Source organism: Pongo pygmaeus, chromosome 7 (assembly GCF_028885625.2).
Source record: "Pongo pygmaeus isolate AG05252 chromosome 7, NHGRI_mPonPyg2-v2.0_pri, whole genome shotgun sequence".
NCBI lineage: Eukaryota > Metazoa > Chordata > Mammalia > Primates > Hominidae > Pongo > Pongo pygmaeus.
In genome coordinates, this window is record NC_072380.2 from 132,184,312 (window position 1) to 132,208,474 (window position 24,163).

General features: G+C 40.1%; 1 pseudogene; it reads right to left on the reverse strand.

Moving 5' to 3' along the window:
* Positions 1-15,134: 15,134 nt before the first annotated feature.
* On the reverse strand, positions 15,135-16,319 carry LOC129042920 (zinc finger protein 532-like; annotated as a pseudogene).
* Between the last annotated feature and the right edge of the window lie 7,844 nt (positions 16,320-24,163).

Here is a 24,163-nt window from a genome sequence, read left to right on the forward strand (position 1 = left end):
CAAAAGAGGATAGAAACAAATGGAAGAACATTCCATGATCATGGGTAGGAATAGTCAATATCGTGAAAATGGTCATACTCCCAAGGTAATTTACAGATTCAATGCCATCCCCATCAAGCTACCAATGACTTTCCTCACAGAATTGGAAAAAACTACTTTGAAGTTCATATGGAACCAAAAAAGAGCCCGCATTGCCAAGTCAATCCTAAGCCAAAAGAACAAAGCTGGAGGCATCACGCTACCTGACTTCAAACTATACTACAAGGCTACAGTAACCAAAACAGCATGGTACTGGTACCAAAACTGAGATATAGATCAATGGAACAGAACAGAGCCCTCAGAAATAACGCCGCATATCTACAACTATCTGATCTTTGACAAACCTGAGAAAAACAAGAAATGGGGAAAGGATTCCCTATTTAATAAATGGTGCTGGGAAAACTGGCTAGCCATATGTAGAAAGCTGAAACTGGATCCCTTCCTTACACCTTATACAAAAATTAATTCAAGATGGATTAAAGACTTAAACATTAGACCTAAAACCATAAAAACCCTAGAAGAAAACCTAGGCAATACCATTCAGGACATAGGCATGGGCAAGGACTTCATGTCTAAAACACCAAAAGCAATGGCAACAAAAGCCAAAATTGACAAATGGGATCTAATTAAACTAAAGAGCTTCTGCACAGCAAAAGAAACTACCATCAGAGTGAACAGGCAACCTACAAAATCGGAGAAAATTTTCGCAACCTACTCATCTGACAAAGGGCTAATATCCAGAATCTACAATGAACTCAAACAAATTTACAGGAAAAAAACAAACAACCCCATCAAAAAGTGGGCGAAGGACATGAACAGACACTTCTCAAAAGAAGACATTTATGCAGCCAAAAGACACATGAAAAAATGCTCACCATCACTGGCCATCAGAGAAATGCAAATCAAAACCACAATGAGATACCATCTCACACCAGTTAGAATGGCAATCATTAAAAAGTCAGGAAACAACAGGTGCTGGAGAGGATGTGGAGAAATAGGAACACTTTTACACTGTTGGTGGGACTGTAAACTAGTTCAACCCTTGTGGAAGTCAGTGTGGCGATTCCTCAGGGATCTAGAACTAGAAATTCCATTTGACCCAGCCATCCCGTTACTGAGTATATACCCAAAGGACTATAAATCATGCTGGTATAAAGACACATGCACACGTATGTTTATTGCGGCATTATTCACAATAGCAAAGACTTAGAACCAACCCAAATGTCCAACAATGATAGACTGGATTAAGAAAATGTGGCACATATACACCATGGAATACTATGCAGCCATAAAAAATGATGAATTCATGTCCTTTGTAGGGACATGGATGAAATTGGAAATCATCATTCTCAGTAAACTATCTCAAGAACAAAAAACCAAACACCACATATTCCCACTCATAGGTGGGAATTGAACAATGAGAACACATGGACCCAGAAAGGGGAACATCACACTCTGGGGACTGTTGTGGGGTGGGGGGAGGGGGGAGGGATAGCATTGGGAGATATACCTAATGCTAGATGACGAGTTAGTGGGTGCAGCGCACCAGCATGGCACATGTATACATATGTAACTAACCTGCACATTGCACACATGTGCCCTAAAACCTAATGTATAATAATAATAAATTAATTAATTAATTAATTTTTAAAAAAAAGAACAAAGGAGAAAGAAGCCCGCAAGCTTTGTTTTAAGGATATGACACACATGTTGCACACATGACTTTGAGAATAAAGTAGCCCAGCTTTTGACAACCCTGTGGGCTGGCATGCCAGATTTGAAAATGGAGGAGCCCCAGATATAATCTTTTCTATCCAGTAATTTTCTCACATGGGGGTTTTTCAAAGTAAGCAAAATCTAGGGTGGGGCTGGAAAGCAAAAGAAGTTTCCTGAATTCACAGTCTTACGGTTTTGAGTTCTCATGGCTTCACAGTATCAAAGCCTCACCATCTAGCAAAACCTGAGTCTAACAATCTTAAGGTTTCATAGCTTAGTTTTAAGGTGAAACAGGCTCTCAATATTTGGTCCCAGGGAACTTCTAAAGGGTGAACCCTGAATCACCTTCAAAGCATTTAATGACATTGAGCCAAGTCTGCAACCAAAATCCAAATATAACTTCTGATAAAACCAATATCTCAGTCTTATGGCAGCAAGGAGGTTGGGGTTGGAATGAAAAGAAGTAAAATCACCTTGGACTCTTGGTTTTTTTAATGGCCTTAATAGAGAGATCAAATTCAAAACACCACCCCAAACCAGATTACATGCTGATTGGTACTGATTAGCATCCCCATCAGAGCTACAAAAAAGGGTGTAGAACATTCCCTCAGCCAGTGGAGCTGAAGCAAGACCCAATTATATGCTATTTACATGAAAAATATTTTAAGTATAAATGGATATGCAGAATGTAAAAGTACAGAAAAACGTGAAAACACTGAAGAATAAGAATGTAGATGTAGTTATTTTAAAATAAGATAAAGTGTATTACAATAAAAGTTGTCATCAAAAAGACTACTCCATAATGTCAACAGTTAATTCAACAAGATAACAGTTCAAAATGTGTATGCCCTTATTATCAGAGTTTCAAGAACATGAACCAAAAATTGACAAAAACTGAGAAACAGACAAATTAACAATCAGAACTGGATATTTTAACGTACATCTCTACATATTTGATATAAGTGTATTAAAAATCAATAAGGATAGGCAGGGTGCGGTGGCTTATGCCTGTAATCCCAGCACTTTGGGAGGCCAAAGCAGGAGGATCACAAGGTCAGGAGATCGAGACCATCCTGGCTAACATGGTGAAACCCCGTCTCTACTAAAAATACAAAAAAAATTAGCCAGGGGTGGTGGCGGGCTCCTGTAGTCCCAGCTACCTGGGAGGCTGAGGCAGGAGAATGGCGTGAACCTGGGAGGCAGAGCTTGCAGTGAGCCGAGATCGCGCCACTGCACTCCAGCCTGGGCGACAGAGTGAGACTCCATCTCAAGAAAAAAGAAAAAAGAAAAAAAAATCAATAAGGATATAGAAGATTTGAATACTCTATCAACCGATTTAATCTAATTTAAGTTTGCATAAGACTACACTAAATAGCTGCAGAATACACATTCTGTCAAGTGCACGTGGGAATATTAACCAGGATCTCCCATGTGGTAGATCATAACACAAGCATCAAAAATATTTTTAAAAAGTCATTTCACAGAGTATATTCTCTGACTAGATCACTATTCAACTGAATTCAAATCAATAACAGGCCAAGTGCAGTAGCTCACACCTGTAATCCCAGCACTTTGGGAGGCCGAGGTGGGTGGATCACCTGAGGTCAGGAGTTCCAGACCAGCCTGACCAACATGGCGAAACCCCATCTCTACTAAAAATACAAAAAAAAAAAAAAAAAAAAATTAGCCGGGCATGGTGGCAGGTCTCTGTAATCCCAGCTACTTGGGAGGCTGATGTAGGAGAATTGCTAGAACCTGGAGGCAGGGGTTGCAGTGAGCCGAGATCGAGCCACTGCACTCTACCCTGGGCAACAGAAGGGAAACTCCATCTCAAAATAAATCAATAAATCAATACAATACAAATATCTACAAAATCTCCAATATATTGGAAAAAATAGTTAAACATCTCTTAACTCCTAATCAAAGAACAAATCACAAGGAAAATTAGAAACTATTTCATAGTAGATGATAATAAAAATATACAAAAGAGAGAGCAAAATGGCCATCTAGACGCAGCCCAGTGGAAGAGCTCCCACCTAGAGACCAAGACGACTGGTGCACTCCTAATAGATCTTCAGAGGGAAGGCACCAACAGCAGACAGAGGAAACACACAGAAGCTGGGCTTTCGTTGAAGGAACTAGGAATGCTGCATGGGGCTACCATGCACCAGGACTCATTCTTGGCCTCCATTTTGGGAGAACCAATGAGTTGAACTGTCAACAAGAAACCCATTCTAACCATGGGCCTCTGGAATCACAGCAGGAGAAGACCCCTTGACCACCACAAACACCTGAGTTGGCAGGAAGAGCTGCTTGGAGAAGCGGTAGGGGCAGCACACCAGCTGATGTGGAGCCCAGAGGGTTTGCTGTGGGAGCCTCCATAGTGGAGCACTGCCAAAGAAGCCTATCTCTCCAGGCTTGACTTTCTCCCATAGGAGACTTTAGCCCTAGGGGAACTGTCAGACCTGAACTCTGCAGGGATGTCTTGCCCATCAGATGAGCTGTTGGACCTGAGCACCCCTTGGTCTGCTGACCTCTACCTGGGTCCCAGCCTGGCCACACCTACTTGCAGGACAGCCTCTGGCATCCTGGGTGCCAGCATCATAGCTGTAGCGCTGGCAGGCCATGATTTACCTGCAGAGAGCTCCAGCAGGGTGGCCCACACAGTCATGCACCAGCCCACCCACCCACTCTCTCCCCACAGTACATCTTCCCCCAGGCCCACAGCAACTCCCTACATTGCTTTGCCTGCATGTGTGCCTAGAAAGATTCTTCCCTTCCTTGCTCCACCAGCACATGTGTGTGTGGATCCTGTCCTGCCACTGCTACAGTGAGAGTGTAGACTACCCCCAACCCCTCCCATCTCCCCAACTCCCACCACTGACCACCACTTCAGTCAAAGCCTTGGTGGGCACAGAGCCAGCCAGTCCCACCCCCACCAGCAGCCTGCCTTTGTGCCAATACTGCTGCAGGAGTGAAACTAGGCACAGAAAACAGTGGACCCTCCCCAGCCCTGAGCAACCACCCCTGCCTGTGGTGCACAGAGGACATACAAAGAACTGCACCTGCCAGGACCCTGCCCCCGTACCAACACCACCACCAGCGCAACCCCATGCACAGTTGCCAGCAAGGACCATCCTCCAGCCCCCCAAGCCACATTGCCTCTACCACAGTAGTGAACACCCACACAGAGGCAGGCACCCTGGTACCCACTAGCACCCTCCCTTCAGCATGCATGCACCCCACTGCACTGCCACTGCTGCTGGCAAGTGCAAACAAGGATGGATCCTACCACCACCACACTACAAAATACTGTGGCTGACACCACCCACTGGAGTGTAGTAACCAGCAGTCCAGGAGCACCTTGCACCCCCCCACCCCCACCCCAGCGCAGTAGATTCTTAACCTCAAGGAGACAGAGAGCAAAGCTGGGGCCTGATACAAGTTCTCTAGAGTTAGAGCTCATAGTCCTGGAGTTGAGAGCTGAGTGTTGCCTCCCTAAAATCTTCCAGAAACAAAGCCAGTCAGCTGAATCCACCTTATATACATTCAAACCCTTAAGTCATCAAATAGAATAAAATTTCTAAAAACCCATCCAGAGGTCATCAACTTCGAAGACTGAAGGAACACAAACCCACAAAGATGAGAAAGAACAAACACAAGAACCAACCCTGCAACTCAAAAAGCCAGAGTGCCTTCTTTCCTCCAAAACAACAACACCTCTCCAGAAAAGATTCTGAACCAGGCTGAGTAGGTGGAAATGACAGAAATAGAATTCAGAATACGAACAGGAATGAAGATCATTAAGATGCAGGAGTATGTTGAAACCCAATTCAAGGAAGCTAAGAATCACAGTAAAGCAATACAAGGGCTGACAGACAAAATAGCCAGTATAGAAAAGAATGTAACCAACCTGATAGAGCTGAAAAACACACTAAAGAAATTTCATAATGCAATCATAAGTATTAATAGCAAAATATACAAAGTAGAGGAAAGAATCTCAGAGCTAGAAAACTGGCTTTCTGAAATAAGACAATCAGACATGAAGTAGAGAAAAAAGAATAAAAAGGAACAAACAAAACCTCAGAGAAATATGGGATTATGTAAAGAGACCAAATCTAGAATTCATTGGTGCCCCTGAAAGATATGAGAAGAGTGTAGGCACTTCAGAAAACATATTTCAGAATATCATCCAAGAGAACTTCCCCAACCTAGCTAGAGAGGCCAACGTTCAAATCTAGGAAATGCAGAAAACCCCAGTAAGATGCTTCACAGGAAGACCATCCCCAAGACACATAATCATCAGATTCTCCAAGGTCAGAATAAAATGAAAGAAAAAATGTTAAAGGCAGAAAGGTCAAGTCACCTTCAAAAGGAGGCCCATCAGACAAATAGTGGACTTCGCAGCAGAAATCCTATAAGCCAAAAGAGATTGGGAGACAATATTCAACATTCTTTGAAAAAAAAGAAAAGAAATTTCAACCCAGAATTTCATATCCAACGAAACTAAGCTTCATAAGCAAAGAAGAAGTAAGATTCTTTTCAGACAAGCAAATGCTGAAGGAATTCATTACCACCAGACCTGCCTTACAAGAACTCCCAAAGGAAGCACTAAATATGGAAAGGAAACATCATTACAAGCCACTGCAAAAACACACTTAAATACACAGACCAGTGACACAATAAAGCAATGACACAAACAAGTCTGCATAATAACCAACTAACCTCATGATGACAGGGTCAAATCCACACATATCAACACTAACCTTGAATGCAAATGGGCTAAATGCCCCCAATGAATAGGCACAGTGTGGCAAGGTGGATAAAGAACCACGACTCATTGGTATGCTATCTTCAAGACATTCATCTCACATGCAATGACACCCATAGTTTCCAGATAAAGGGGTGTAGAAAAGTCTACCAAGCAAATGGAAAATGATGAAAAGCAGGGCGTGTAATCCTAATTTAAGACAAAACAGACTTTAAACAAAGAGCAAAAAAGACAAAGACAGGCCTTACATAATGGTAAAGGGTTCAATTCAACAAGAAGACCTAACTCTTCTAAATACATAAGGACCTAACACAGGAGCACCCAGATTCATAAAGCAAGTTCTTAGAGACCTCCAAAGAAACTTAGACTCCCATGCAATAATAGTGGGAAACTTCAACACCCCACTAACAGTATTGGACAGGTCATTGAGGCAGAAAATTTACAAAGATATTTAGTATCTGAACTCAGCACTGGATCAAACGGATCTAATAGACATCTACAGAACTCTCCACTTGAAAGCAACAGAATATACATTCTCCTCATTGCCACATGAAACATACCCTAAAACTGATCATATAATTGGACATAAAACACTCTTCAGCAAACGCAAAAGAACTGAAATCATAACAACCCCTCTCTTGGACCAAAGCACAATCAAATTAGAAATCAAGACTAAGAAATTCACTGAAAACTATACAATTACATGGAAATTGAATAACCTTCTCCTGAATGACTTTTGGGTAAATAATGAAATTAAGGCAGAAATCAAGAAATTCTTTGAAACTAATGAGAACAAAGATACAACATATTAGAATCTCTGGGACACAGCTAAGGCAGTGTTGAGAGGAAAATTCATAGCACTAAATGCCAACACCAAAAAATTAGAAAGGTCTCAGTTTAACAGCGTAACAACATGACTGAAGGAACTAATGAACCAAGGGAAAACCAACCCAAAGCTAGCAGAAGACAAGAAATAACCAAAATCAGAGATGAACTGAAGGAAATCGAGACATGAAAAAATATTCAAAAGATCAGCAAATCCATGAGTTAATTTTTTGAAAAAAATGATAAAATAGATACATCACTAGCTAGACTAGTGAGGAAGAAAAGAGAGAAGATCGAAATAAACAAAATTAGAAACAACAAAGGGGGTAATCACTGACCCACAGAAATACATATAATCATCAAAGAACATTATGAACACCTCTATGCACATCAACTAGAAAATCTAGAAGAAATGGATAAATTCCTGGACAGACACCCTCTCAAGACTGAGCCAGGAAGAAATTGAATCCCTGAACAGGCCAATAACAAGCTCTGAAATTGAATCACTAATAAATAGCCTACCAACCAAAAAAGGCCCAGGACCAGACCCATTCACAGCCAAATTCTATCAGATGTACAAAGAAGAGCTGGTACCATTTCTATTGAAAGTATTCCAAAAAATGAGGAGGAGGGACTCCTCTCTAACTCATTGTATGAGGCCAGCATCACCCTGATACCAAAACCTGTCAGAGACACAACAAAAAAAGGTAACTTCAGGCCAATATCCTTGATGAACATCAATGCAAAAATCCTCAACAAAATACTGGCAAACCAAATCCAGCAACACATCAAAAAGCTTATCCACCACAATCAAGTAGGTATTATCCTTACAATGCAAAACTGGTTCAACATACACAAATCAATAAATGTAACTCATCACATAAACAGAACTAAAGACAAAAGCCACGTGATTATCTCAAAAGATGCAAAAAAGACTTTCAATAAAATCAACACCCCTTTATGTTAAAAACTCTCAATAAACTAGGTATTGAAGGAACAGATCTCAAAATAATAAGAGCCATCTATGACAAACCCACAGCCAACATCATACTGAATGGGCAAAAGCTGGAAGCATTCCCCTTGAAAACTGGGACAAAAAAAGGATGCCCTGTCTCATCACTCCTATTCAACATAGTATAGGAAGTTCTGGCCAGAGAAATAAGGCATGAGAAAAAAGTAAAAGGCATTCGAATAGGAAGAGAGGAAGTCAAACTATCCCTATTTGAAATGACATGATCTTATATCTAGAAAACCCCATGTTCTCAGCCCAGAAGCTCCTTAAGCTGATAAACAACTTCGGCAAAGTATCAGGATACAAAATCAATGTACAAAAATCACTAGCATTCTTATACACAAACAACAGCCAGGCCAAGAGCCAAATCAGAGCCATTCACAATCACTTCAAAAAGAATAAAATACCTAGGAATTCAGCTAACCAGGGAAGTGGCAGATCTCTACAAGGAGAACTACAAAACGCTGTTCAAAGAAATCACAGATGACACAAACAAATGGAAAAACATTCTATGTTCATGGATAGGAAAAATCAATATTGTTTAAATGGCCACACTGCCCAAAGCACTCTATAAATTCAATGCTACTCCTATTAAACTACCAATGACATTCTTCACAGAACTAGAAAAAAAATAAATTCATATAGAACCGAAAAAGAGCCTAAACTGCTACAGCAATCCTAAGCAAAAAGAAAAAAGCTGAAGGCATCATGCTACCTGACTTTAAACTATATTACAGGGCTACAGTAACCAAAACAGCATGGTACTGGTACAAAAAAACAGGCACATAGACCAATGGGAACAAAATAGAGAGTCCAGAAATAAGGCCACACACCTACAATTATCTGATCTTCGACAAAGCTGACAAAAACAAGCAAAGGAGAAAGGACTCCCTATTCAATGAGTGGTGCTGGAATAACAGGCTAGCCATATGCAGAAGATTGGAACTGGACCTCTTCCTTACACCATACATAAAAATTAACTCAAGATGGATTAAAAACTTAAATTTAAAACCCAAAACTATAAAAACTCTGGAAGACAACATAGGCAGTACCATTCTGGACATAGGAATGCGCAAAGATTTCCTGACAAACGTAACAAAAGCAATTGCAACAAAAACAAAAAATTAACAAATGTGATCTAATTAAACTAAAGAGCTTCTGCACAGCAAAAGAAACTTCAACAGATAGACAACCTACAAAATGGAAGAAAACTTTTGCAAACTATGCATCTGAGAAAGTTCTAATAGCCAGCATCTGTATATTTGAATAAGGAACTTAAACAAATTTACAAGCAAATAACAACCTCGCTAAAAAGTGGGCATAAAATATGAACAGACACTTTTCAAAAGAAGATATACATGCAGCCAACCATCATATGGAAAAAAAGCTCAACATCACCGATCATTAGAAAAATGCACATCAAAACCACAATGAGATACTATCTCACACCAGTCAGAATGGCTATTATTAAAAAGTCAAAAAAATTACAGATGCTGGTGAGGTTGTGGAGAAAAAGGAATGCTTATATACTGTTTAGTGGGAGTGTAAATTAGTTCAACCTTTATGGAAAACAGCGTGGAGATTCCTCAAAGACTTAAAACAGAAATATCATTCCACCCAGCAATCTTATCACTGGGTATCTACCCAAAGGAACATAAATTGATGTTCTATTATAAAGACACGTGCATGTGTATGTTTATTGCAGCACTATTCACAACTACAAAGACATGGAATCAACCTAAATTCCCATCAATGGTAGACTGGATAAAGAAAATGTGGTGGCCAGGTGCAGTGGCTCACTCCTGTAATCCCAGCACTTTAGGAGGCCAAGGTGGGCGGATCACAAGGTCAAGAGAAGGAGACCATCCTGGCCAACATAGTGAAACCCCGTCTCTACTAAAAATACAAAACTTAGCTGAGTGTGGTGGTGCGCACCTGTAGTCCCAGCTACTAGGAGGCTGAGGCAGGAGAATCGCTTGAACCTGGGAGGTGGAGGTTGCAGTGAGCCAAGATTGTGCCACTGCACTCCTGCCTGGCAACAGAACGAGACTCCGTCTCAAAAAAAAAAAAAGAAAGAAAAGAAAGAAAATGTGGCACATATACACCATGGAAGACTTTACACCCACATAAAAGAATAAGATCATGTCCTTTGCAGGATCATGGATGGAGCTGGAAGCCACTATTCTTAGCAAAGTAATGGAAGAACAAAAATACAAATACCACATGTTCTCACTTACAAGTGAGCTAAATGACGAGAACACACAGACACATAGAGGGTAGAAACACACACTGGGGCCTATCAGAGGGTGGAGGACAGGTGGAGGTAGAGGATCAGGAAAAATAACTAATGGGTGCCAGGCTTAATATCTAGTTGATGAAATAATCTGTACAACAAACCCCCATGACAGAAGTTTACCTATATAACAATCCTGAACATGTACCCCTGAAGTTAAAATAAAAGTTAAAAATACAGATAGATAGACAGATAGATAGATAGATAGATAGATAGATAGATAGATAGATAGACAGATAGATAGATAGACAGACAGATAGATAGATAGACAGACAGATAGATAGAAGCTTAAAATCTGTGAGATACAGCTAAAGCTTTTCTTAAAGGTAATGTACAGTACGAAACACTTCTATTAGAAAAGTTGTATGGCATTCACACTTCAAAGATATATGCTTCCCAACAATCATGCCTTTATGTAATCCCCTCCAACACTGAATTAGAGCTGACTGTGTGACCAACAGATAATAGCAGAAGTGAAAACGAGTGACTTCCAAAGCTAGGTTATAAAAAAGCATGCAGCTTCCACTTTGGCCTCTTGAATTATTCACTCCTGGGAAAACAGCCACATGGTGATGAAATCACTCAAATATTAGAAAGACATGCAGAGAAACTTGCCAGCCACGTGAGTGTAGCACACTGGAAGTGGACCTTCCTGTCCCACTCGAGCCTTCAGACAACTGCAGCCCACTAGATGTCTCACTGCAACTCCAACAGAAATTCCAACAGAAATTTAGAATGTCCTAGTGAGTCCCTTCTAAATTCCTTATTCACAGAACCCATGAGCATCATAAATGGTTCTTTTACTCCATTAAGTTTTGAGGATGATTTGTTATGCAGCATTAGTAACTGGAATAAGAAGAAGTGTATAAAATTATTGATCTAAGCTTTCACATAAAAAACCTAAAAGAAGAAAGTCACCCACTTTTGGACAATAGTGGTTTGAGCAAGGTTATTTTTGATTATCTATTTTCTTAAGCTCTCTGCTAAGTGGTCTGCCTTTGTTGGTATTATATCCAGCTTTTAGCCTCCACTAAAAGAGACTATTTTTAAAGTAGACTTACCAAAAATCTTATTTCTTTGAAAAATTTTTTCTAAATGAAGGCAAAACAAAGACATTTCCAGAGGAAAAAAACAAAGATTTTGTTACTAGTAAAACTGTCACACAAGAAGTATTAATAGAAGTAATGGTAAATAGTAAATAATGGAATTTTTTAGTAAATAGTAATGGAAGTAAAAGTAAATAGTAAAGGAAGCTTTTCAGCCTAAAAGCAAATGACCCCTGTGTAATTTGAAATCATATAGAAAAACAGAGCACTGGTAAAGGTAATTATGTAATTACCAAAGAGAGTATAATTGTACAGTTCTTCTCCTTCTCTTAAGTGATTTATAGACATACATATCAATGGAGCAGAATAAAAAACCCAGAAATATATCCACACAAATATACCAACTGATTTTTTACAAAGATACAAAAGCAATTCAATGGAGGAAAGCAATTCAAATGGTGCTGAACCAAGTAGAAATCGATAGGGCAAAAGATAAACCTTGACCTAAACCCACACGTAATACAAAAAAAAATGGATCACAAACATATGTAAATGTAAAACTACAAAGCTTTTAGAAAAAAAAATGTAGAAAATCTTCAGGATTTTATACTGGATACCAAAAGCATAACCTGTTTTTTTAATAAAAAATTGGACCTCATCAAAATTTAATTTGCTCTGCAAAACATACCTACAAGAGGATAAAAAAGCAAGCTATAGAATGGAGTAAAACATTTGCAAACCACATATCTGGCAAAGACCTATTATTCTCTGAAATATATAAAGAACTCCCAAAACTCAACATTAAAAAAATACTCCAATTGGAAATAGGCAAAAGACACGAAGAGACATTTCACTAAAGAGAATATAGATGGCAAATATGTACATGAAAAGATGTTCAAAAACATTAGCTGTTAGAGAAATTAACAGCTAATGGAAATTAGCTAATGGAAATTAACAGTCACAATGGAAACTACACACCTATTAGAATGATTCATAAAAAGTAGTGATGACCCCAAATGCTGAATATGTGGAGAAGCTGGATTGCTCATACATTGCTGGTGGAAATGTAAAATTGTATAGTCATTCTGGGAAATAATTTGGACATTTCTTTAAAAATTAAACATGTAACAACCATACCATTCAGTAACTGAAATCTTGTTCATTTATTTCAGAGAAATGGAAACTTATGTTCACGTAGACACCTGTACACTTAAGTTCACAGAAGCTTTATTCATAATAGCCAGAAACTGGAAAAACCCAGATGTTTTTAAATAAGTGAATGAGCAACTAACAAGCAATGATACAGCCATACCATATTTGGTAGGCAGAATAATGGCCCCTCAAAGATGTCCATGCCCTATCTCCACAACCTGTGAATATGTTAGCTTACATGGCAAAAGTAACTTTGTAGATGTGATTAAGGCTATAGGCTAATAAGCCATGAAAGCATGTTCAACATCATTATTTATGAGACACTACCTCGTACACATTAGAGTGGCTAAAATTTAAAGCATAAAATACAGATAAGAAATGTAGAGCAACTGGAATAGTCGTTCATCATTACTGGTAGTGTAAAAGTGTACAACCACTTTGGAAAGGATTTTGGTAGATCTTTTTTTAAAAGATAAACATACCCCTATCTTATGACCTGGCAATTCCACTCATAGATGTTTACCCAAAATAAATGAAGGCATTTGTTCACAAACAGACTTGAATAAGAATGTGCACAGCAGCCCTTATCTAAAACAGCCAACCCTGGAAACAATTCTAATGTCCAGCAACAAATAAATGAATAAATTATGGTATATTTATTCAATTGAATACTACTATAAATAATGAACTCCTAGGATCACAGAACTGGTCTCTATGTTACTGCGGTGGGAGCTGTGTGATTCTATGCGTTTTTCAAAACTCATAGACGTGTACTTCACAAAGAACGAATTTTACCATATGCAAATTTTTAAAACTCAATCACGATGGTGGGAAGAAACCAAGATAGAATGCAGAGTGTAACAAGTGAACCTAACTTTATTACAAATGAATGGCATACCCCAACCAGATGGAGTAGAGAGAAATGAGCTGACCTATCTTTCTTTAGAAGTGTTTTGACTACATATAATAAGATTAGAGAGTAAAAATGTACACAAACACCATATTCTAGTTGGAAAATTCATTTTTCACACAGGTTTGAGGTACCATTCTGAAATAATTTTCAGAATGTTTACTAGGGTTGAAAAATTTAGTAAATAAATTGCAGAGAATGAGAGCCAAGTTTCTCAGTGTCAGAAAAAGAAGTTACAAATAATCAAAGGGGAGTTGTTAGAATGAACCCTGTGGTGCTACTGGATTCGAGTCAGGGATATCAGTGCGATCTCATGTTCATCCAAATGTGTGTACGTATGTACTAGAATCTGTATATCTATCTGTAGGTATATCTTTGTAGATACAAATAGACATATACAGAAATAAAAATAGGTTTATGTGTACACACGTGTTAGTAGATGTACGTATACTTCCTAGCTCTGTTGTCTGACAGAGCCTGGAGGTAGTGCCACTCCAGCAGCAAGACACACATTGGGTACCCAGATTTTGGTTTCAAAATACCATCCTCCCATATAAGAAACGAGGATTCCTTGGACTAATGGTCGATTCTAGGACTTGAACAGGAAAAATACAACTTGCACTACATGAGCCTAGAGCATATTGTTGTGCCAGAGAGTAAGGAAGTGATTTAAAAAATGAAAAGGTAAAGGCCACCTGAAAGAAATCCCAATGGTCAATGCAGAAACAATTTGAGCAACCAAATGAATAACAGTTTTGATTATAACCCAAAGAATGAAATATAAATAGCCATGAGAGTTAATACTGATATAAATACTTGAAGAAATAGATGGGGATGAAGGGACAACGCTTTATTATGGAAGAATTCTAATTAATAAATGAGGCAGAAATGAGAAAAATAGGAAACGATCATTAGAACACTGTAATAATCATTGCTAAAAGCAAAATTCACTGATGAATGCTAAAATTAATGGGCCAAGCTTTCTTTTCTTTTTTTTTTTTTTAAACGTACAAAATTGTTTACTTGAATTCAGGAACTGCCCCTATTACTAAGAACTGTTTTAAAGAAACAGTACAAAAAGAAAAATTCTAACCCAAAACAACTCAAATGGTTTTCCACTAAATACTGATACAAACATGTAACAAAGAGTATAAAAAGTTATTCATTTAAATATATACAAACTCTTTTAAACTCAATACTGTTTTAATACTTATCGAGAATATATACGACGAGGTGAAGGAAGGTACGTTGAAAGAGAATATGTTGCAACAGCCTAGACAGTACTGTTTATTATACTGCAAACTTTTTCTAACAAAAATGTCTTTTTTATTCCAATGTGGACAGGGATTTTCCTCATGGAGAATCTGTGGCTATCTCTCGGCTGAGCTCATCCTTTTGGATTTGAGGAAGGCCATGCAGTGTGTCCGTATTTAAGGCAGCTTCAGTTTCAAAAGTTTTTGCGCACACTTTGCACTTTCTGTCTGACACGGTGCCATCGGGGGATTCATCCTCATGGCTGGGTTTGTTCTCCTGTTGGTAACCTTCCCCAGCCCCATTTTGCTTGGACACTGGCTGAGGTTCCTTTAACTTGTGTACGATGAAGAGGTGCCTGGACAGAGAGACGTGAGACGTGTAGCAGAGGCCACACTCCCGGCACTGGTAGGAAGAACCATCCGATTTGTGCTGAGGGATGTGTTCGTGGAACTGCAGCAGGTCTTCGGTGGTGAAGCCACACACGGCACACTTGTGAACCTTAAAAACATTGATTTTCAGCTTTTTCAGTGGTTGAGTGATTGCTCCTTGGGGAGACCTGAACTCCAGAACTGGTTCTTCCAACTTCCGCTTGGGACTGGGGACCTTTGTGTCTTCTTTTATTTCTGTTTCCTCCTCATGGGTGGCATCTGTCATTTCTTTCAGGTCAGGGTCCTTGATGCCATGCATCAGCTGGACGTGCTTCTCCAGCATCAATCGTTTGGTAAAGGTACGACTGGAGTCTGGGCAGTGCCTGATGCCTTTGTGCTTGATCCGGTTGTGCCGGCACAGGCTGTGGGACAAACTAAAAGACTTGTCACACTGGCGGCAGGGGTGTTTCTTCATTTGCTTCCCGTGCTCATTCCTCATGTAGGATATGTACACATCTCTCTGCATGTACAGGCGGTCACACTCCCAACACGTCCACCCAGGACTGGCCACTTTCTTGGTTTCCATTGATTTTTTTTCACAGGAGATGGAGATTTATTTTCCAATTTCTCTTTCCCATTCATGGATTTGGTGTCCTCTTTGTTCTGATTTGCTGAATTTTGAGTTGCAGGCTTAATGCTCAAAGGCAAGTTTATACCCAAGTTTGGAGGCCCTTCAATACTTTCCGATGTTCCATGCATAGACTTGATATGGTCCATCATAAGTTGCTTCTGTGCATATAAAAGAGAACAGTCTGGACACTTGAAAACAGACACCTTCTGGTTTTCAGTGTGTTGGTCAAAGTGGTGATACAGCAAGGTTTGCAAGGTGAACACAGTGTCGCTCATGGAACACTTATATATTATTTTTGGCTCTCCTATCTTCAAGAGAAACAGCTTATCTGCATAGCCTCAAATTATCTCCCCAGAAATATTTATTAATTACTATAGTAGTTTTAATGTATGTCTAAAAATTCTTTAATACTCCTCTCTTCAGAGGTGGAGAGGGGAAGCTTAATTTCCCTCACCTTGAGTATGGACTAAACTTAATGATGTGCTTCTAAAATAGAATATGAAAATGGAGAAAATAGTAACTGGCTGGGCACGGTGGCTCACACCTGTAATCCCAGCACTTTGGGAGGCTGTGGCAGGCAGATCACCTGAAGTCAGGAGTTCAAAACCAGCCTGGCCAACATAATGAAACCCTGTCTCTAGTAAAAATACAAAAATTAGCCAGGCATGGTGGTGCACACCTGTAATCCCAGCTACCAGGGAGGCTGAGGCAGGAGAATCGCTTGAATCCAGGAGGTAGAGGTTGTGGTGAGTAGATATCACACCATTGTACTCCAGCCAGGGTGACAGAGTGAGACTCCGTCTCAAAAAAAAAAAACAAAAAAAAGAAAAAAATAACTGTACAGTGAAGAAACCTGACAGATGCCACCTAAACAACTGATAAAAATTAACATAATCCATAATAGAAACACATTGACATTACATGCCCTCGATGCCTCAATGTCATGTCACATACCTCTCTGTTACTTTTCCCAAAAATCTGTAACTTCAGCCTAGTCATGAGAAATCATCATAAGAAGCCTAATGGAGGGGCATTTTACAAAAATACCTAATGGCTGCTCTTCGAAAGTATCAAGATCATGAAAGCTAAGGAAAGACTGAGAAACTGTCATAGACTGAAGGAAACTATGGAAACATGATAATTAAACACAATATAGTATCCTGGCTTGAACCCTGAAACAGGTTTCAAAAAGCTCATTGGTGGAAAAAAGAGATATGTGAATAAAGTCTATGGTTTTGCTAGTGATATTTTATAAACATTTAATTCTTAGTTTTGATCATTATATCAATTATGTAAGATGTTAACACAAGGGAAAGCTGGATGTAGGTTATGTAAGAACTCTGTAATATTATGCCACTTTTCTATAGGTCTAAACATTTCAAAATAAAAAGTTAGAAATATAAATTACATAAACTTACCATTGATTAAAAGTAGAAGAAGATAATAAACTACTGACATATGCAAGAACATGGATGGATCTCAAAAACATTTCCAGAGACAAAAAGAGTGCATGCTGTATAATTCTATTTATATACACTTCTAGAACAGGCAAAATCAATGGTGATAGAAATCTTATCAGTGAGTGTTCCTAGATAGGAAGGGACTGACTGAAAAGTCTGCGTTCATGGAAATATTCCATATCTTAATTGGAGTGGTGGTTACATGAGTGTTTACATTTGTAAAATCTCATGGAACTATACACTTTAAAAGTTGTATTTATTATATGTGAATTCTACCTCAATAAAGTTGCTTTTTAACAAATTGTGGGGTGGAAAAATGAATAAAAAAGAAGTACTTATAAAATATATGAAGCATAAATTAAATAGCACTAACTTGGTCAAGAACAGGCTTGGGTTTGTTTAAAGCTTTGAAAATAACCATAACCCCCAAACTGACCCTAACCTTCTGAAAACTGAAACTGGGAAATGTTCTAAATTTCCAGGAAACAAGGGTGAGAGCAGGCTGTTCCCACACCTCCAGCTAGTTCTGGCCTCCATGTATATTTGAAATTAATTTACAACTATTAAAGCACACTAATAAATGATCAGAACTTATGGCACCATGCAAGGCTCGCTTTGAAGTTCAGCCCATTTCCTTCCTCTGCTTGGAATCACTTGAGGCCAAAAACTGCTGTGTTGTGCAAACAGCCAGTTATGCTGACCTGAAATCAGACTGGGCACTGTATCCAAAGAGTTAATCCAAGCACACCCTGGTGTCGCAATCACCCACACCTCCAGCCCCAAACAAAGATCTGCAGGGGGGCTGCCAAGTCCAGTAAGCCATTGACAGGGAAAATCTAGCTGAGAGGGAAAAAAAACGGAGAGAAGATGTGGAAAAAGTTGACTTTGAAACCTCCTCCTTGGATCATTAGCAATGAAAGAGTGGGGAGATGGGGAAGAGATTAATCTGACTTGGAGAAAAGAGCCTGAACTTAGGTGTCAGAGGGGTCAGAAATCTGGAAAATGAACTCTTGGAAAACCTATTTAAACCCTCTGGCTTCAATTTCCTCACCTGAAAAAAAAAATGAGCATATTCATGACATAAGGCAAATCTTCCTTTGAGTGGCCCTCCCTTGAGTTCTGTTGAGTATGAAGCATTTAAGGAAAAGGCTGGGTTTTTCATGTCTCCCAATCCAGTGATTGGACTTAGATGGGTTTGATCATCACATGTTTCTCTGATTGGCAACTTCCCTTTTTGTTTGTACTGTTCAGCCCACTGATTCTCAAAGGTTGGACTCTGTACGCCACCCTGCATCATACCTCCTAGAAATTCATTTTAAAAGACACATTTTAGGAGCGCCACCACCACCTCACCCAAGACTCCCTGAAGAATTTCTAGAGGTGAGAACAGAGAAATGTGCTTTTTAAAAAGATATTGTTTTTATTTTGTAATAATCACAAACTCACAGAAAAGCTGCAAACACAGTTCAAAGACTTTTTTTATAAAGCCTTTAGGATTCAGAAGCAAGCATGATGCTTTAACTTCCCAAATGTGCATATCCTACGAGCAAGGACATTCTCCTGTAACCACAAAGCAACCATCAGAATCAGGAAGTTAGGCCTGGCGCGGTGGCTCATGCCTGTTATTCCAGCACTTTGGGAGGCCAAGACAGGCAGATTGCTTGAGCTCAGGAGTTTGAGACCAGCCTGGGCAACATGGTGAAACTCCTACTCTACCAAAAAAAAAAAAATACAAAATTTAGGCAGGCTTGGTGGCATGTGCCTGTAGTCTCAGCTACTCAGAAGGCTGAGGTGGCAGCATCATCGCTTGAGCCCAGGAAGTCGAGGCTGCAGTGAGCCATGACTGCACCACTGCACTCCAGCCTGGGCAACAGAGCCAGACCCTGTCTTTAAAAAATTTTAAAAAATCAGGAAGTTAAGACTGACATAGTCCTGCCATTAATCTTCAGGTCTTGTTCAACTTTCACCAACTGTCTCATTCATATAAAAAGAAATCACATATTGCATTTAGTTATCAAGTTTCTTGAGACTTTTTCAGTGTGAAACAGTTTGCTTTTTCTTGACTTTCATGACTTCAATTCTTTTGGAAGTTACAGGCAAGTTATTTTGTGGAATATTCTTCAATTTAGGTTTGCATAGTCATGTTTCTTCATGATTAGATTCAACCTATCCACCCTTGACAGAAGTATCACAAAAGCATTGCCGAACTTTTCAATGCCTCTTATTAGGGGGCACATGATTTCAATTTGTCCCGCTACTGATGATGTTAATTTTATCACTTAACTGAGATGGTGTCACCTAGGCTTCTCCACTATTAAGTTATTCTTTTTCCTTTCAAATTAATAAGTATTTTGAAGAAAAGAGGTTTAAGACTATGTAAACATCCCATTACACCCCAAATTTTCCATTTATTCATGTATTTATGTCCATATCAAATCTAGTTTTTTACTTTACTCATGTATTATCATCACCTATTTATACTAATATATATATTACCACCTATTACTGTCATCCCCACTTCCCACTAAAAAGCCCTTCAAACTGGCTGTGGTGTTTCTTTGATGAGTCTCCATTATTGTTTGAGCATTCCTTTGCTTCCTTGAGAATGTTCTAGGTTCATGTTACATTTTCCCTGCTCTAGACCTGAAATCAGCCATTTCCTCAAGGATCCCTGGCTCATTTTAGTGGAAAACAATATTTAGAAGCCAAGATGTGGGTGCTAAGCATGTTTCCTGCTACTGGGATGTCTCAGTGGACAGAGATGGGGAATGTGTGTGTGTGTGTGTGTGTGTGTGTGTGTGTGTGTGTGTGTGTGTGTGTGTGTGTGTGTACATGTATACCTACACACATGCATTCCTATATTTGCTTATGTATCTCTATATATTGAAAACCATACCGGGCACAGTGGCTCACACCTGTAATACCAGTACTTTGGGAGGCTGAGGCGGGTGGATCACCTGAAGTCAGGAGTTCGAGACCAGCCTGGCCAACACGGTGAAACCCTGTCTCTACTAAAAATGCAAAAATTAGCTGGGTGTGGCAGCACATGCGTGTAACCCCAACTACTCAGGAGGCTGAGGTCACTTGAACCTGGGAGGCAGAGGTTGCAGTGAGCTGAGATCATGCCATTGCACTCCAGCCTGGGCGACAAGAGTGAAACTCTGTCTCAAAAAAATAAATGAATAAATAAAAGAGCAAACTGTGCCTTATAAATAAATAAAAGGCACAGTGGCTCACGCCTATAATTCCAGCACTTTGGGAGGCCGAGGCAGGCAGATCACCTGAGGCCAGGAGATTGAGACCAGCCTAGCCAACATGGTGAAACACCCTCTCTACTAAAAATTCAAAAATTACCCAGGCATGGTGGCAGGCACCTGTAATCCCAGCTACTTGGGAGACTGAGGCAGGAGAATCGTTTGAACGTAGGAGGTGGAGGTTGCAGTGAGCCGAGATCATGCCATTGCACTCCAGGCTGGGCGACAAGAGCGAGACTCTGTCTCAAAAGAAAAAAAGAGAAAAAGAAAGAAAGAAAGAAAGACAGCAAAAGGAAAGAAAACCATAAGGTCACAATATACTACCAATTCCAATTCAATACCATCAAATTAATTTGAGTATTCTTTCTTTCCATATTTGTAACTCCTTTCTCCAACAGGGAAACCTGGCTCTCTTATCTTTAATGTATTTACTTACATGAGCAATCCCACTTTCTGTGCCAAATCTCTCCTCTTCTACATCACCCCCTCCCCCATATAGAATGCCTCCACCCACTCAGGCATCAACACTCAATCCAGGGTCATATCCCCATGCAAACATCCTCTTCATCCCACTTGGTTTCTGACTTCCCATGCCAGGCACCCTCATCCAAGCAGATGCTCTCCTCCCCCTGATTCTACCCTAGATCACCCATCTGGGGATGCTCTCCCCATTCTGCTCCATGCATAGACATCTTCATCCACACAGTCAGGCCCAACACTCTGCCTCTCTTGCATGGATGCCCTCTTCACCTTCCCTAAGCTTTGGGGATCACACTTCGACAAAAGCTTCATTAAGATTTCAGTGCCCAGCTTGAGTTAAACTTTTTAGCATAAAATCAACCCAAACAGAGCTCCTGAGCTATGTGAATGTCAACTGTAAAATATTGTGATGAAGGCTGATGAATCAGCTCTCATTCTCTGACCAATTCATGAAGATCTCTGCTTTCTTCTTCCATTGGAGAATCCTGGCCACTTAGGAAAATAGGACATGAAATTTACATTTCAATTCACAATTCCATTAAAGTAATAACAGCAGCCAAGGGGCACTTTATTGCTACCTTTGCCACATTATCAGTGGCCTGGGACCAAGCTTCCAAGTGCATTTTTTGATATGATGCCTGTAGAAAAGATACAAAATTCTTAGTATTCTTTTGTTATGGGGTATGGAAATCAACTTTACATAGATCCTGTTTGTTCTTGGTTCATAAGTGGCAGTCCTGCATATGGAAATAAGAGTAGTGTCTGCCTGCCTCTAGCTCACATAGGCACTCCTAGGTACCATGAAAACCAGAGATATTCTCTAAAGATTTCACCAGACCTGTGATAAGCAGCAAAGAAGGCAAGAAGCAGGGAGAGAGAGAGGCATAAAGCGAGATGACGGAAGCAATACAAAAACACAATGACTGCGGATGAAACACGTAACCATCTGGTGGCCCACTCTACCAGCCATTCTTCTCTCATCAGCAGCTTAGGCATTCTATTCCTAATTGCTCTTTCTCAACAGCACACAGCATGTCCAAGCCTCTTCCAGCTCTAAAAATCTGTCCCTTTAACATATACAGTTCTTTCTTCATCACCCTTTATCTCTGACTCTTCACAGACAAGCTACTTTTAAAAACAGCATTTGATACTGACCGTTTTCACTTTCTCACTTCCTTTCACTTGCTCAGTTTTGAGCCAGCTGCTTCCCTCGCCGTTTCTGAAGTTGCCATTGCCAAAATCAGCTATGATCATTTTGTTGCTAAATCCAACGGACAAATATTTATCAATCTCTACATATTAGCCTTTTCAACATTATTTGGCTCTGTATACCATTTCCTCCTTCTTTAGACTCTTGCTGCAATTGGTTTCTAGAGCATCACTCCCTCCTGGTTTTTCTTCTACCTGTATGGCTGCTCCTTTTTAGTTGCCTCCACTTTTATCTCCCATCCGCAGTCAAGGTGTTCACAAAAGTTCAATCCTCTGTCCCCTGGGTGATCACATGCACTCACTCTCCTGCCTTTGACACAGACAGTGAACCCAGATCTATATCTCCTTCCTGGAGCTCACTCCCAAAACCCAGTTTTCTAGATAAAACTGTCAATGTGCATCTCTGTTGCATCTCAGTGTGTTGGAGCGTTCATCTCAAACCCAACATGTCAGAAATTGAACTCTTTAGCTACAAACACAAAATCTACGCCTCCTATATCACTTTGCTTCTTTTGGAGCACCATCAATGTAGAAACCAGGCCAGAAACCTAGAAGTCTTTCTGGACTCATCATTCTCCCTCACCTTTCACACCAAGTCCCACTGAGGCTGCCCCCTAAACATCATTTGACTCTGTCTTATGCATTTCTGCTGCCACTGACATAATTCAAACACTCAACTTCTCTGAATCTAGTCACTGAAATAGCCTCCAGACAAACACCAAACATGTCCTTTTTCCATCAATGTGGACTTTCTTTTTTGTTCTGTTTTGCTTTGTTTTGTTGTTTTTGTTTTGAGATGGAGTTTCACTCTTGTTGCGCAGGCTGGAGAGCAATGGAGTGATCGCAGCTCACTGCCACCTCCGCCTCCTCGGTTCAAGCGATCCTCCTGCCTCAACCTCCCAAGTAGCTGGAATTACAAGCACCTGCCACCATGCCTGGCTATTTTTTTTTTGTATTTTTTAGTAGAGATGGGGTTTTGCCATGTTGGCCAGGCTGGTCTCGAACTCCTGACCTCAGGTGATCTGCCCACCTCGGCCTCCCAAAGTGCTGGGATTACAGGCATGAGCCACCACACCCGGCCTCTTTTTTTTTCTTTTTTCGTCTGTCCCTCAGGCTATAGTGAAGTGGCACAATCATGGCTCACTGCAGCCTTGACCTCTTGAGTTCAGGTGATCCTCCCATCTCAGCCTCCTGAGTAGCTGGGACCACAGGCACACACCACTGCATCCAAATAGTTCTTCTATTTTTTGTAGAGACAGGGTCTGACCAAGTTGCCTAGGCTGGTTTTGAACCCCTGGGTTCAGCTATTTACTTCCCTCAGCCTCCCAAATACTTGGGATTACAGACGTGAGCCACCATGCCTCATCCAGCTTGGGCTTTCTAAACTTCAAATTATTCTAATCCTCAGCTTAAACTTACTCAAAAACTTCCTATTGCCTGCAGAATAAATTCCAAAACCCTTAGCAGAATGTTCAAGGCCCTTTATGATCTGGTAGCAACCTAATTCTCAAGCTTCATCCTTTAAGACTCCTTACCTTGTATGCAATGGGTTGGTCCCTCTAACATTTCCTGTCATCCCAGCAATCCATGATTTATATGAGTTCCTGCCTTTGGACATGCAGTCTCCTTAGTTGAGAACTCCTACCTCACTACACCTCCCTCTAACTAACTAACCAGCACTGTGAGGACATGGTCAGCTCTGTTTTCTCCCACTTGTCATGGTAAGCCCAACAGAGCACTCTG